Source organism: Aquarana catesbeiana, linkage group LG01 (genome assembly GCF_042186555.1).
Source record: "Aquarana catesbeiana isolate 2022-GZ linkage group LG01, ASM4218655v1, whole genome shotgun sequence".
Classification (NCBI taxonomy): Eukaryota; Metazoa; Chordata; class Amphibia; order Anura; family Ranidae; genus Aquarana; species Aquarana catesbeiana.
The window spans coordinates 831168028-831183064 of record NC_133324.1 but is presented as its reverse complement, the minus strand read 5'-3'; positions in this window follow the sequence as shown (position 1 = coordinate 831183064).

The following is a 15037-nucleotide window of genomic DNA, read 5'->3' as shown; positions in this document are numbered from 1 at the left end:
ACAGTGACTTGATCCAAAAGACATTTTGCAAATCATAGATAATTGTAATCCAAAAACTTAGGCAGATCATAACACATGAACATCAGATAGGTTGAAAAATTATAGTGTGTCTAGCTCCAGCAGAATAGAGTACTTGATTGAAGACACTATGTTTATTTCTAAGCACTACTCTGATCTAATGGTACTTTGTAAAGTCAAAAATAATAGCATACAGACGTGGTCAAATGCCTTAGATTTATGGGAAAGGCATGAAAAGAATTTCAAAATAATCATACAAATACAGTCATAGCATATAGAGATTGGTTACTTGTAATTTTTGCGTTTATTATATCAGCAAAGTATATAAAGTAAACAAATTACACAAATTTTTTTTTCTCATGTGGCAAAATGCAGGCATTTTATGTGGTATGGAAATATGATTAATAATGCTATTACTGGCCCTCTTACTCTTACTCTTTTTCTAATATATGCAATCATAAATCATGTAATTTGGCTGTCAATGATAAATAATCATAGAGTACATTTAATACAAATATTCTTCAGATGTATGGGTTTTCATGCCTGTACATTGCCTTCAAATAAAAAGCCCTTTAGCACCTACATTGTCTAACCAGATAGATCATATTAACAAAAAACATTCCTTTAAAAGAAACCTGTAATGAAGAAGTATGTAGGCTGTCATTGTTGACCTCAACTTCTGAACCATCTGGATCCCCAGCTGTCATGCTGATCCAATGTCTTTTATGCAATAACTTGCAGCAAGCCCACAAATTAGGAGTTCTTACTTCAGTCTGACTCTTCTAGTCCGCATGTTTGTTCCAGATGAGTGCTACAATTCAACCCTTTAAATCTCAATACAAATTAGCTTTAACTCACAAGGCTAGATGTTACCCAAAAAATGTAATCACTCTCCCATCAGCAGGGATTGAAGCATTGGCTAAAAATGACAACAGAGCTGAGAGAAGGGTGGGTTATGCTTTCCTTCCTGTGGGAGCTTGTGATGGAAGGCGTAATATGTTTTTTTTTTTAATATCAGATGTGTCTGGACTGTTGAAACCTGATTACACCTAAGCCGTTTGGATACTGCTGGGGATAGCCTGGAATGCCAGCAGAGAAAGGTTACCCAGCAGGGTGTTTGTAACAAGGAGTCATAAATGAGAATTTATCTCCTGAAGGATGTTCTTGCATAGGCCTCCTGATGTATGGGGGGGGGGGGGGGGAGTAGAGGGGCATTAGAAATAATAGTCCCTTAAGGGTTCTCATTGGACAGAGGGCTACATGTGTGGGCAGAGGGTGTTTGTGTGGGTCAGTGTTGCCAACCTACTAGATTGAAATTTACTGACACCCAAAATATACTGGCACAGCCAAGTTTTTACTGGCATTTCCAGAAGTTACAAAATTACAGTTTTAAGTGCAAATGCAAAAGACAAGACACAGCTTGGGACAAGTCCTTTATTAGAAAATAAAAATGTCCCACGATGTCCATTCATCTTCTTCTATCATGCTGCCCCCCACTGACACCATGGGGAAGTCTTCGTGGCGTCAGAGGGGGCGGGGTCACCCGGTTACATCACCGGGTGGCCCTGCCCTCAGTTATATAAGAACTGTCACAAGCGAAGAAGCGTCACACGGCAGGAGCCTCCCATGGAGGTGGATCAGTTGCGGATTTTTTTTTTTCTTTTTTGGTTCGTCGTGGCGAGATAGAAGAAGATGAATGGGCAAAGGTGCGCATGCACGGGACTCCCGAGGAGACGCTCTAATCGAGAGCTCCGCACCGCTCCGGCCCTTCTCCTCCCCCAGAGCTCTCAGATCGAGCAGAACCGGCACCAGACTTTCCCCGGGGCTCACCGAACCTCCCCAGCTCACCAACACATGACGAGCGGATCGAAAAAGAGCGAGGTGAGCCGTCAATTGCTCTTTAATCAGGCGGCCCCTGACCCGTCCAAGATGGCGACCGCAACTTCACAGAGGGACAGCATGGATGTCACAGACCACACTTTCCCCACCCAGCAGAGCGCTGACATGCTGGCGGCTACAGTAAGTCTCAGCACCACTCAAGGGACCCCCCCCGGTCAACACTGACTCCCTCCATATCAAGTCCCGGGGTGACATTATTCTCCCTCCCAGGCTCCATGCTCCTCTAGGCCTAACAGGGCCCGCCCATCCACCGGCCTCACAGCAGCCCCAGCCCCAGGACATGCAGCTCTTGTTACAGAGCTTTTCAGATATGCTGGCAGCAGGATTAGCTCAGAATGCCACCCAGATCACAGCTACTATTAAGGCTGACCTACAAAACTTGGGCTCCCGGATAGATGCAATTGAGCAGGTGGTGGATAACACTGCTGCATGCACAAACCAGAACACGGCCTGTATTCAATCGCTTCAAGACCAGCTAGATACGGCCTTATCCAAAATAGACGATTTGGAGAACAGAAATAGATGTTACAATTTCCGTATTCGTGGGATACCCGAAACGATAACAGATGTACCAAAAACCGTCCAATTATTCATCAAAGACCTCATTCCAGACATCCAAAACCACAGACTTGAACTGGACAGAGCGCACAGAGCCCTCCAGCTTCCCCGCCAAGATGGCCTCCCGAGGGACATCGTGGTCAAACCACATTTTTATGGCGTGAAGGAGGAAATTATGAGAAGATCCCGCAACATAGAGAACCTGTCATTTCAAGGACATAAGATTCAAATCTTTGCTGACATCTCGCCAGCTACAGTACAAAAGAGAAGAGCGCTCAAGCCATTGCTGGTAATACTTGCCCAAAATTCCATCAAATATCGCTGGTCGTTTCCCTTTCGCCTTCAATTCCACTACAAAGATGTTCCCTACCACTTCTCCAACTTCCAAGATGGGGAGCATTTGCTCCTGCAACTAGGCCTGATCTCGCAATCCCTGTCTTCCCTACACGAAACACCCACCCCGGGGTCCTCCAAGAGACCCCCCCCCGGGCAGCCCCCTTACTCCACTATGGAACAAGCAGCTACCAAAGCGGCAACGGGACTCTCGCTCCACAAGATGAACATTATCCCTCAAGCCGGAATAGGACTCTCTTTTTCCAAACTACCCGCTGGACTGAGGACCAAGTGTTTTCTTCAGAATAGGGGCATCCCTACGGCAAACAAACCGCTGTATTCCTTTCCTGACTGCTATTGCCCACAACTAGGCCCCCCCTAGCTCAGATAATGGCTACTGGGGTTCCCTTTCCAGGCTAAAACGTATCCTCTGGACGAGGAAATATACATAAAGGCATTGCCAAGTAGACAATATAATGGCTACCCTCGTAAAAACGGGGGGGAAAAAAAGAAGAAAGAGCATGCTTTATTTTTCTTTTCGATTTTTCCCCTTTTTCCTCCACTACCCCATCCCCCCAGCATTTACTACCCCGCCCCCTCCCCATTGTTTTTGCACTATTACTCTCGGTCTCCCCCCTTTTTTTTTTTTTTTTTTTTGTACCTAAGGTCCTATTGCCAACAATTTAAATTGCTTTCCCTCCTGGTGACCGATCCCATATTTGTTTTTTATCGCCTTACATTGGGGGATCCAGACGGCCGGAGCGGCCCTGCATACCACCCTCTCTGTTGTGACTTTAGGGGTCTCAGTGCCCCTCTGGTGACATCAGGTAGACAACCCATTTTGAGGTTGCCCTCTCCCCTTTTTCTCCGGACTCCCCCATTTAGGGGAATCCGGACTAGGACTAGCAACACTAGTCCGAGTTTTCATTATTTCCTTTATACACTTGATCCTAGTTTGATCTCATTTATTGTTGATTTTGCACTTAATGTTTGCAGTATTTTTATACCTGATTAATCTACTTGTCCTACATTTCTCTCTCTCCCTCCTTCTCTCTCTTTTTCCCTCCCACTCCTCTCCTTTGTCTTCCCTCCTCTCCCCCCCCTCTTTTTCACACTCCCTCCAGGAATCCTCGAGAAACATACCTACAGACCCAGCCTTCAGGAAGACTAATGAATCCAATCCTCTTCGAGTCGACTTCCATTTCCGGGCGGTCCTGGTAAGCTCCATTTGCCTCATATCGCTCCGCACTCCATACACCCATGGCTGACCCTATTACCCAGGCACGCTCATTAAAAATAGCGTCGCATAATGTTCAGGGACTCAACTCCCCCTCTAAACGCCGCAAGGCATTTCAAAGCTACCACGCCAGGGGCCTCGATGTTATACTACTTCAGGAAACCCATTTCCCAGCCAGTTATAACCCCACCTTCCTGCACCGTAACTTCCCGACTTTTTTCCTGGCGAATGCTGACACCAAGAAAAGGGGTGTCGCCATTCTCTTGTCCAAAAATACTCCCTTTACACTCACGCACACGATCAAAGACCCAGAGGGCAGGTATATTTTAATAAAAGGAACAATAGGGGGTATTCTATACTTCATTATCTCCTATTACGCCCCTAATCAACGACAGGCACATTTCTTCACCTCTATGCTATCGATTCTAGCCCCTCACTTGGAAGGCAGAGTGATCATGGGCGGTGATTCTAACATCGCTTTTGATCAACTGCTGGACAAGTCTTCTCAAGGGAGAGCTCGTCTTAAAAAACCCACCCACTCAAAGCCTCAAAATAGCCCGCCTTCTACATGATATGGGCCTGATAGATGCCTGGAGGGAATTAAATCCCACGGCAAACGACTATACCCATTTCTCGGCTCCACATAATACATACGCCAGAATTGATCATATTTTCCTCCCAAATTCTGATATTCATACAGCATCCAAGGCCTCCATACAGGAAGTCCCATGGTCAGACCACTCCTTAGTGACACTTAAAATCTCATGCTCCCTTTCTCCCTCTGGGCCTCCACAATGGCGCATAAGTAAATCTCTACTAGCTAACCCCGTCCATTGTATAATTCTAGAAAAAGACATCAGGGAATTCTTTCGTATTAATGATACGGGGGACATCTCTCCTAGTGTGCTCTGGGGTGCCCACAAGGCAGTCCTCAGAGGGAAAATGATCCAAATGGCGTCTAAACTCAAAAGGGAAAGAAAAGCGGATATTCTGCAAATGGAAAGGGAATTCCAGTCCCTCAGTAAGTCCCGTAAAGCTGACCCTTCTCCCTCAACCCTGTCCAAGCTAGAAGCCGCCCGAGTAGCACTTAATCTGGCCCTTACCTCTAATGCAGACAAGCATCTTGAATGGCTCAGCGGCAGATTTTATATCCAGGCAAATAAAATAGGCCCCCAGCTGGCTGCTAAATTATCCCCCAAAATTAAAACTTTCTCACTTCCCAAGATCAGATCCCATTCGGGAACTCTCACACAAAATCCCCAAAAAATCTTGGAAACCTTCCAGGATTTTTATTCCAAGCTATACTCAGCCCCCGTCCCTACCAACTCAAACAACTCAGACCGTATTGAATCCTTCCTCAATAACCTCGATATTCCCACACTTTCGGACTCCCATAGGTCCATTATGGAATCCCCCTTCAGGGTGGAGGAAATTCATGAAGTCATAAAGAACCTCAAAACAGATTCAGCCCCAGGCCCTGACGGCTTCTCCGCACATTACTTTAAAGCTTTTTCGGTTATCCTCTCTCCTTATCTGGCCCGCCTCTTTAATTCTCTCCGCGCGGGGTCCCCCTTGGAACCGTCTGCCAACTTGGCATACGTTTCAGTAATCCCCAAACCGGGCAAAGACCCTAGTGACATAAGCAATTACAGACCAATCTCATTGATAAACAATGATTTAAAAATTATGACGAAAATTCTGGCTAATAGACTAGCTTCCTTCATAGCTAACTATATCCACAAGGACCAGGTGGGGTTTATCCCCGGAAGACAGGGGCCGGACCAGATTAGGAGAGCGGTAGATTTAATTTCCCTCATGCAATCGTCATGGGATGGGGGACCCTCTCATCCAGGATATGTCCTATCGATAGATCTCCAAAAGGCCTTCCACACGGTCACCTGGCCATACCTCTTTACTGTATTGCGGAAATGGGGTTTTGGCCCGGAATTTATTACTACCATATCCTCCCTCTATTCCTCCCCTAAAGCACGTATTAAAATACAAGGCCACCTTTCCGAAGAATTCTCTATACTAAAAGGGACTAGACAAGGCTGCCCTCTTTCGCCGATTCTATTCGCAATAGCGATAGAAACCTTGGCTTTAGCCATAAGACAAAACCCTAACATTCACGGAGTGCAGTGCGGCCAAAAAACCCATAAGTGCGCCCTATTCGCTGATGACGTCCTCCTGTTTGTCACATCCCCCCTCATTTCCACCCCCAACATTCTCCAACTACTTAACTCCTTTGGCTGCATATCGGGACTTCAGGTTAACATGGCCAAATCAATAGCCCTGAATATCTCCTCCCCACACGAGCTGGTAGAGAGGCTCAAGACCCATTTCCCCTTCACTTGGTGTGACTCATCCCTACCATACTTAGGTGTCTCCTTATCAGCGAAAATAGATCAGCTCTACCACCACAATTACCCCCCAATGTTTAAGAAACTTTCAGAAGATCTCATGCATTGGGCCCGCTATAAAATGTCCTGGTTAGGTAGAATCAATTCAGTCAAAATGACTTTACTCCCCAAAATCCTGTATCTCTTCTGCTCCCTACCCATTCCCATTCGAAAACACACACTAGACAAACTCCAGGCATCAATCACCAGATTTATCTGGGGGGGGAAGGGTCACCGTTTTTCCAAGCAGGTGCTATACCGACCTAAGAAGAAAGGAGGGCTAGGCCTACCTAATTTATGGTGGTATTATTAGGCGGCACAACTCTGCCAATTCTCAGCTATATATTCTAAAGGCTCTAGGCCTGATTGGGTTGACATTGAACGACAGGCCACTCCTAACCATACTCTAGACTTCCTGGCTTGGAGACCACAAAAAGATAGACCCCCGATCCTTTCCCCATCCTTATCTCATTCAATGGCCCTGTGCGACACACTTTACAAGAAACATCACATCACTTCCGAATGGTCACCCCTGGCACACATCTTTCACAATCCTCAATTCCAACCGGGTATGAACATCGAGGCCTTTAGGTGGTGGCTCGACAAGGGCCTTTACAGAATAGGACAATTTTTCATTAACTCTGGGCCCATATCGCTCAAATACTGCATCTCTAAATTAGAGATGCCAGCATCAGAGACCTTCCGTTACTATCAACTTTCACATTTCTTACGAGGGATTTGGAAAAACTCGTCAGTCCCACTATCGGTTACACCATACGAATTCTGGTGCTCCTCAGCCATGGGTGTAAGGGGTGGAATATCCCTCATATACTCTGCACTAGCAGAACCCCGGGAGAAAGCGAATTATATGCTGCAATGGGAGCGGGATCTGCAACTCGAATGGGACATGGATACCTGGCATACTTGTGTTTCCCGTTCCTTTAAAGGCATGCTTAGCTCCTCACTGATGGAGGCAGATCTCAAGGTCATAACCAGGTGGTACCTGGTACCAACCCGAATTACTAAATTCTATCCAAATTCTTCGCCCCTCTGCTTCAGAGGCTGTGACCATATAGGTTCCCTACTTCACACATTTTGGGACTGTCCCAAAATTAGAGGGTTTTTGTAACGGAATATTTCACCTCATCCGCAAAACCACAGGATTTGCAGTCCAACAATGTCCCACAATAGCTCTACTAAATTACAACATCCCGAAAGTACCTAGATTGTCACGATTTCTGATTCACTTCATTCTGCTTGGGGCCAAGATTACGTTGGCTCATGCCTGGAAAAAACCCTCGGTTTCCCTTCACCAGGCCAAACTAAAAATTTCCTGGATTATGACACAGGAAAAGGTCTCGAGCAGCATATTAGACACCTCTGACAAATTCAGACTGATTTGGGAGCCCTGGGCTCGTTTCCTAGGACTACCACCTCTTACCTGAATCGGCACAAGGTATAGGGGCCCCCAGGCTCCGGTCGGATCCAGGTCTGCCCCTTTATTCGCGAGGATTCCTGTCCCCAACCTTTTCATTCCCTTTCTCTTTTCTCCCCTCCGTTTCCCCCTGTTCTTCTTCCTTCTTTCTCTTTAACCCTAATACCTTTTGCCCAAAATCCTTCTAAGTATGATGAGCAACGGTTGAGAATAGAGTACCTGGCAGAAACCCCCTTAACTGTATATTTTTCCTTCAATGACATATTAAGGCTATACAATTAGTAGAAGGGAAAATTTCACATTATAGTGATTCTTTCGATATTGTTACAGTTAGGCTCATAGCCTGTTCTTACTCCCTTCTTTGAAAAGACAGAGCTCTCATTTGAACAACAATGGGCGGCCCGTAAGCTCAGGACAGGTCCAGAGAAGGCTATTATACTCTCCCAGGGTCCCTTCAGGCGGGTCCGCGTACAGCAGCTTCCCAATTGGGGTGCGTGGCCGTCCCTGGAGGATCCCTGGTACTCGTGAACTATAGGTTCCCTGTCCTGATCTCTGGCAGCCTTATTCTAGGAAATAGAGTTCTGATTGATGACCTTGAGTCCTCATATGTTTACACTCTTATCCTGTACTTGAATCAAGGGGAGATACATGTACATTCTGACACTATTGTACCTTATATTGTTATGTTACTTCTGGTGGTCTCTGCCAGTTTGATAATTTTGTACTGTTATTTATTTTTCAATAAACAGTATTTAAAACTAAAAAAAAAAAAAAAAAAAAAAAAAGAAGAAGATGAATGGACATCGTAGGACATTTTTATTTTTTATTTTTTTAATAAAGGACTTGTCCCAAGCTGTGTCTTGTCTTTTTTAACATTTTGACTTTTTTTTGTGAAATGGTAGGGGGACTTGTACCCCGTTACCATTTCACACAGGGGGGAGGCTGGGATCCAGATTCCGATAAACCCCCCACCCACCGGGCAAGGGTTGTGAGGATGAGGCCCTTGTCCCCATCAACCTAGAAATAAATCAAAGTCAGCAGCTACAAATACCGTAGCTGCTGACTTTTAATATAAGGACATTTACCTCTCCAAGGATCCAGCACCATCCTCACCCAAGCTGATTCTTCAATTGGTGTTGGGTCAAGGCGCCACCATTTTAAAAGAGAAGTATGGGGGGCAGGGTTTCATAATGCTGCATCTGTCCCCCGCTGGCTCTAATGCCCCGTACACACGGTCGGACTTTGTTCGGACATTCCGACAACAAAATCCTAGGATTTTTTCCGACGGATGTTGGCTCAAACTTGTTTTGCCTACACACGGTCGCACAAAGTTGTCGGAAATTCCGATCGACAACCACGCGGTCACGTACACCACGTACGACGAGACTAGAAAAGGCCGGTTCAGAACCAAGCGCGGCACCCTTTGGGCTCCTTTTGCTAATCTCGTGTTAGTAAAAGTTTGGTGAGAGACGATTCGCGCTTTTTCAGACTCGTGGCTTTCAGATCGTTTTCTGCCGTTCAGTTTGTGCTTGTGGGTTTGTATCTGCTCTTCAGTGCGTGCAGTCAGTTCGTATCGGAGTTTTCTGTGTGATCTTGCCTGCTCGTTGCTGTTTTTCAGGTCGCTCTTCACAGGCCTTGCTGTTCTTCAGTGCGTTCTGTTACTTCGTTCTGAGCAGCCGACCGTTTTCTAGCCATGTTTCATATGCGTACTCCTCGTAGAGTTCGTGCTGTGCGGGGGCTTGGTGTTGGGGTCCTGACCTTGACACAAGTCCAGTCCATGAACAGGGTGGGGAGGAGTTCATGGACCAAGAATTGGTTGCTTCAGTGTGACCAGTTCTCTCATATGCCTTTGCTCCGTGAGATCCTTGAGAATAATCCAGATGATTTCAGGAACTTTCTCAGGATGACGGACCCCGTATTTCACCGTCTGTTGGCTTCGCTGACCCCCTATATCAGCAGGCAGGATACCTGCATGAGGCAAGCCATCACTCCGGAGCAGAGGTTGGTCGCTACCCTGCGGTATTTGGCCACAGGGAGAAGCCTGCAGGACCTCAAGTTCTCGACAGGCATCTCCCCCCAGGCTCTTCTTTGTGGACATTTACTGCTTGTGTTTGTTTGAGCTGACCCTGACAGAAATGTGTTGAGTGCAGAAAATGTCGTGATTGTGTAACTTTACAAAGCACTGTTGGCTGTTATTTACTAAATGCAAAGACACTTTTCACTACAAGTGCACTTGCAACTGCACTGAAACTGCACTTGTAGTGCAAAGTGGATTTGCCCTTAGGAAATAACCCCCATTTTCTCATAAAACAACAATTACATCACCCCAAAAGTGTTGTAGTGTTGAGACAATAATCCACACATTCTTGATGAGCAATCTTTTTAATACCTGCACAATCACATGTGCATTTACCAAAGGTTTTTCTGACAAACCAACATGCTTGTTGTATAACAATTTTTGTGGTGTCATTATCCAAAATCAGAACGTGCATTTTATAGAAAACAGGCCTGTGTAAAACCCACAAGAAAGACACAAATCTTGATCTTACAAAGTTCACATTTGGTAGAACTGGAAGGCAATATCAGACATGAGTATTTAGGAACTGTGTTTGATATTGCGTTCAGATGGGGGGAAATCACCCCAGGAAAAGCCAAATTTGGAAGATGCACACAAATTTCACAATGTCAACATGTGCTAATTGCCATCATGGGGGATCAAGGGACGTGTTTTGGGGGAGAAAGCCCTTCCTCACCGTTACTTTATAATTGAGGAAGGGGTTGCACCCCCAAAACGCGTCCATTGATCTCCCGTGATGGCAGATAGCACATGTTGGCACACTGTGTGCATCCTCCAAATTTGGCTTTGGGAAAAATCACAAAAGCATTTTGCACATTGTAGCACACAAAAGAAAAAAGTGATTTGGAGGGGTTTTAAACTCGCCCCAAAACATCAATGATGTTTTTATATTTTGGAATAACATCATTGATGTTTTGCTTGATGTTTTCCAATTGTAAATTACACCCCATGATCTCCCCGATCAGGATCTGGGCACTTTCGGATGTGAAAGGATCTTCATCCACAACCTCACGATCACCTAAAAAGAGAGGAACCCAAAAATAAATTTGGTCTAAAAAATGCCGCCATCCCTCTCTTATCTGAGCCTGTGGTTGCAGACACTCACCTGTTGTGGTGACTAGTTTCACCACGTCTTCTTCCTCCTGCTCATCTTGTGTTGGGGGGATTTCCCCTTCTTCCAGAGGGGATGGGGCTCTGGTCTCCTCGGATGAGGGGTGTCCTCCGAGTCTTTTCTCCCCTATGTAAAACAAAAATGGTATAATTAGCACACAGATATTTGATGGCAGAACTAGAAATAGGAAACATTGCTTGGAAATGGGGTACAATTGTCTATTTTAGCCGAGTTCCAAGATGTGGCTTTTTTAGTGTCCTTTGTCAAGCTGCAATACTTTACCTGTTTAGTACAAGCTTCACAGATGGAGACCCCCCTATAGTATACACTGGAGCACCTGTGTGGCCCCCCTAATAAAAATGGTGTTCTGGGGTCCCACATTAGTGCTCCAGTGTGCAGATGTGAAAACAGCTGCTCAGTGTCCTCTCCTTACACAGAATCTAGTTTGCATTTCATTCTAGTAACAAACCCATCTTCACAACCCAATTCTTTGAAGACAAGTATAGGGCGTCAAAATGGTGGCCAAATGCATATGGCCTAAACAATGGTATTTTTTCGTCCGAAATAAAAATGTGTGATCCGAACGAATAATGTGCCCATGAACATGAAAGTTGCCATTTTAAACTGTACAACAGTTCCTAAAAGTACATGGAGCAGCACGAACGTAATAAACACAAGAACAATAGGAACACAGCACAACTACTTACTTTTTTGCAGCACTCTCCGGATCTTTCTGTACTGCTCATGTTCTCGTAATTTCAGGTCCGACCACCGCTTCCTGAGCTGATCTTTCGATCGTCGTACCCGGAATTTCCGGTGCAGACTCCTGACCACTTTCGCCATGATCTTGACCTTTCGGACATTGTGGTTGGGGTAAGGCCCATACTTTCCATCATAGTCGGCCCTCTTCAGGATGTCCACCATCTCCAACATCTCCCCAAAGGACATATTTGAGTCCTTTAATCTCCTTCTGGATCGGGACGTTTCAGGCTCCGGCCTTTCCTCCTCCTCCTCCTCGTTGCTGTAATTAGCACGATCCTGCTGTCTATCCGCCATGTGCTCTTCCTCCACTGCGCCGAACGAAAAGGGGTGGGGAATAGAATAGAAAGAACGTCAGGGGCGGGCGGAGTTATACGCATGCGCAGTGTGTATAAATCGTAACGCGCGCGTCTTACGTACGATCTGTGAGCGGAGGAAGGAGCATCGGAGACGCCGATCGTGCTAACGAAGGTAGGATCTAAACTTGGGCCTATACTTCGAAATGGAAGCCTATATTGTAACAAGATTAGGGGAGTTTGGCCTGACATTAGGGTTTGTCTTGTGTTGTGTCTTGCAGAGAAAATGGATGGGTTCAACGACCACAATTTCCTGCCCCTGTTTATAGACAAGTACAGGGAGCTGCCCTGTCTGTGGCAGGTGAGACACCCCCACTATAACCATAAACAAAAGAGGCAGGCAGCGCTAGAGAAACTGCTGGAGTTGGTGAAGCCGGTGGTCCCCACAGCAACCATCCCTTATTTAAAAGCCAAAATTGGTGGTCTGAGGAGCACGTATCTAAGGGAGCGCAAGAAGGTCACAGATTCCCAGAGATCCGGAGCTGCAGCAGATGACATTTATGTCCCCAGGCTGTGGTACTACGAGAGACTGCGATTTCTGTCAGACCACACTGAAGTCAGGGAATCCCTCTCTACTCTTCCTTCCACGCTTCCTTCCATACCAGCTGAGGCTTCCGATGTCCAACCTGGGCCTTCCAGCCAGGAAGAAGTGGAGGAGCCCAGCTGGAGTCAGGTATAGCATTCCTCTACAGATTTCTGGGCAATAAATAAATGATCTTTACTAGATGTTATTATTGATCACTAATTGCTGATTGAAAAAAGTGTTTTACATATCAATAGACAGTAGTGGGCACCCAAAATTGGGACAAGAATGCAAAATGCTGGGCTCAGAATGATAGTCTGTTATATTTGTTAACATTCAATTTGCAGCAGTCAGGAGGTGAAAATTGTGTGTGACTGATGTAAAAAATACTAAAACTATGTCCCTTTTTCATACACAGGAAGACCTCAGCCAGGAGGAGGCTGTGGAATGTGGCAGTCAGGAGGAGGCGGGAATTAGTGTCAGCCAGGAGGAGGCGGGGCTAAGTGTCAGCCAAGAGAAGCCTGGGACAAGTCGCAGCCTGACTGAGTCTCAGGTTCCTCCCCTCCGCCTGCCACATAAACGAGCCAGGAAGACGACTCCCAGTCCTGTGCAGGATTCAGCATACAGGCTGATCCAGGAGGCTTCGGCGTCCCTCAGAGCCTTCCCCAGTCCTGAAGAGGCCTTTGCCTGCATGGCTGCAACCAAATTGCTGGGCATGCAGGAGGGCCAACGCAAGATCTCTGAGGACCTGATTTATAAAGTGCTACGTAAGGGGGAGAGTGGGGAACTGACACCCAAGACGGATGTCATTGAGATCGACGATCCTCCTCCTCCTCCTGCTGCCACAACTCCACCACCACAGCCAAAGGCTGGAAGGAAGCGTGGAAGGAAGACCAAAGAGTGATGACCCTGAGTGTCTGGTCTGACAGAATCTGCAGTCTCTCGTATGACCACAGCCTGGGGACACAGATGTCATCTGCTGCTTTTGGATCTCTGGGACTTCTGGACTAGACTGCCCTCCCTTAGATAAGGACTCCTCAGGCCACCAATTTTGCTTTTAAATAATTGATGTCTGCCCTGGGGGTCCAAGGCTTCGCCCACTTCTGCAGTTTCTCCAGCGTTGCCTCCCTCTTTGTTTATAGTTGTAACCCCTAATAAAAGTTTTTTGGTAAATTCTACTCTCCTGTGTGTGTTTTCATCCAAAAAAGACAGTTTGTTGGTGACGATTCAGGTACATTTCTAAAAACATAAAATGTGAAATTAACAAGGGACAATAACACCAAACAATCTCCTACAGATTAAATAGAACAACATATCAATGGTGTTGTGGGAACTTGTCACAAAAAACACACAAACATTTTCGGGAGTACAAATCAAAATCAACAAAAAAAAAATTAAAAAAGAGAAACACAAAAAAAGAATCTACATTAAAGTAAAAAAAAAAAAAATATGTTGTCAGATGTGAGAAATCAAAATATATTGAGGGAATCCCGATAAATAGTAACGAAAGAAGTTTGTGAGAAGTGTGTGTGAATATGAGCAGCAAAACTACTTAATTCTTGTCACATTATAAAGAAGAAGAGAGTGCGCTGTATTAAACCATTTTGAACATTGCAGCGTGACGAAAGTGCTGTATCCATTGCGAACGCTAAGTTTACCATAACGAGCTGTCCCGTGTCGGAATTTCTTCTGAACATGCGTGGCACTTTGTGCGTCGGAACAGGCCACACACGGTCGGAATTGACGCGATCGGATTTTGTTGTCGGAAAATTTTATCTCCTGCTGTCCAACTTTGTGTGTCGGAAAATCCGATGGAAAATGTCCGATGGTGCCCACACACGGTCGGAATTTCCGACAACACGCTCCGATCGGACATTGTCCATCGGAAAATCCGACCGCGTGTACGGGGCATAAGACTGAGAACCAAGCGATCAAACACCACCAATCAGGGCTCCCTGAGCAGAGATCTGGTGTCAGAAACCAACTCTCTGGTCTGCCCCCCCACTCGCTCACTGGAGCACTGGGCTGTGAAGGAGGTGGGAGCAGCCAGCTCAGGCTCTTAGCGGCTCACTGAGAGGCTGAGCCAGGTGCCGGTCCAGGCTTGTGGGTGGATCCTGACTTTATTGTCGCAATCTTTCCTGAGTCTGGACCGGCTCTGTGAAGTCAGACGACGGGGGGCTTCAGCCAGCTGTCTGCTGAAAACAGGTCACTGCAGTGCACTCCTGTAATCCACAGGAGAAGTACAGCCAAATGAGCTTTGGCTGTACTTCTCCTTTAACTAAGGGAACCTATTAGTGAAGCCTTGTGGCTTTATAGCCGATTTCCCACTGCG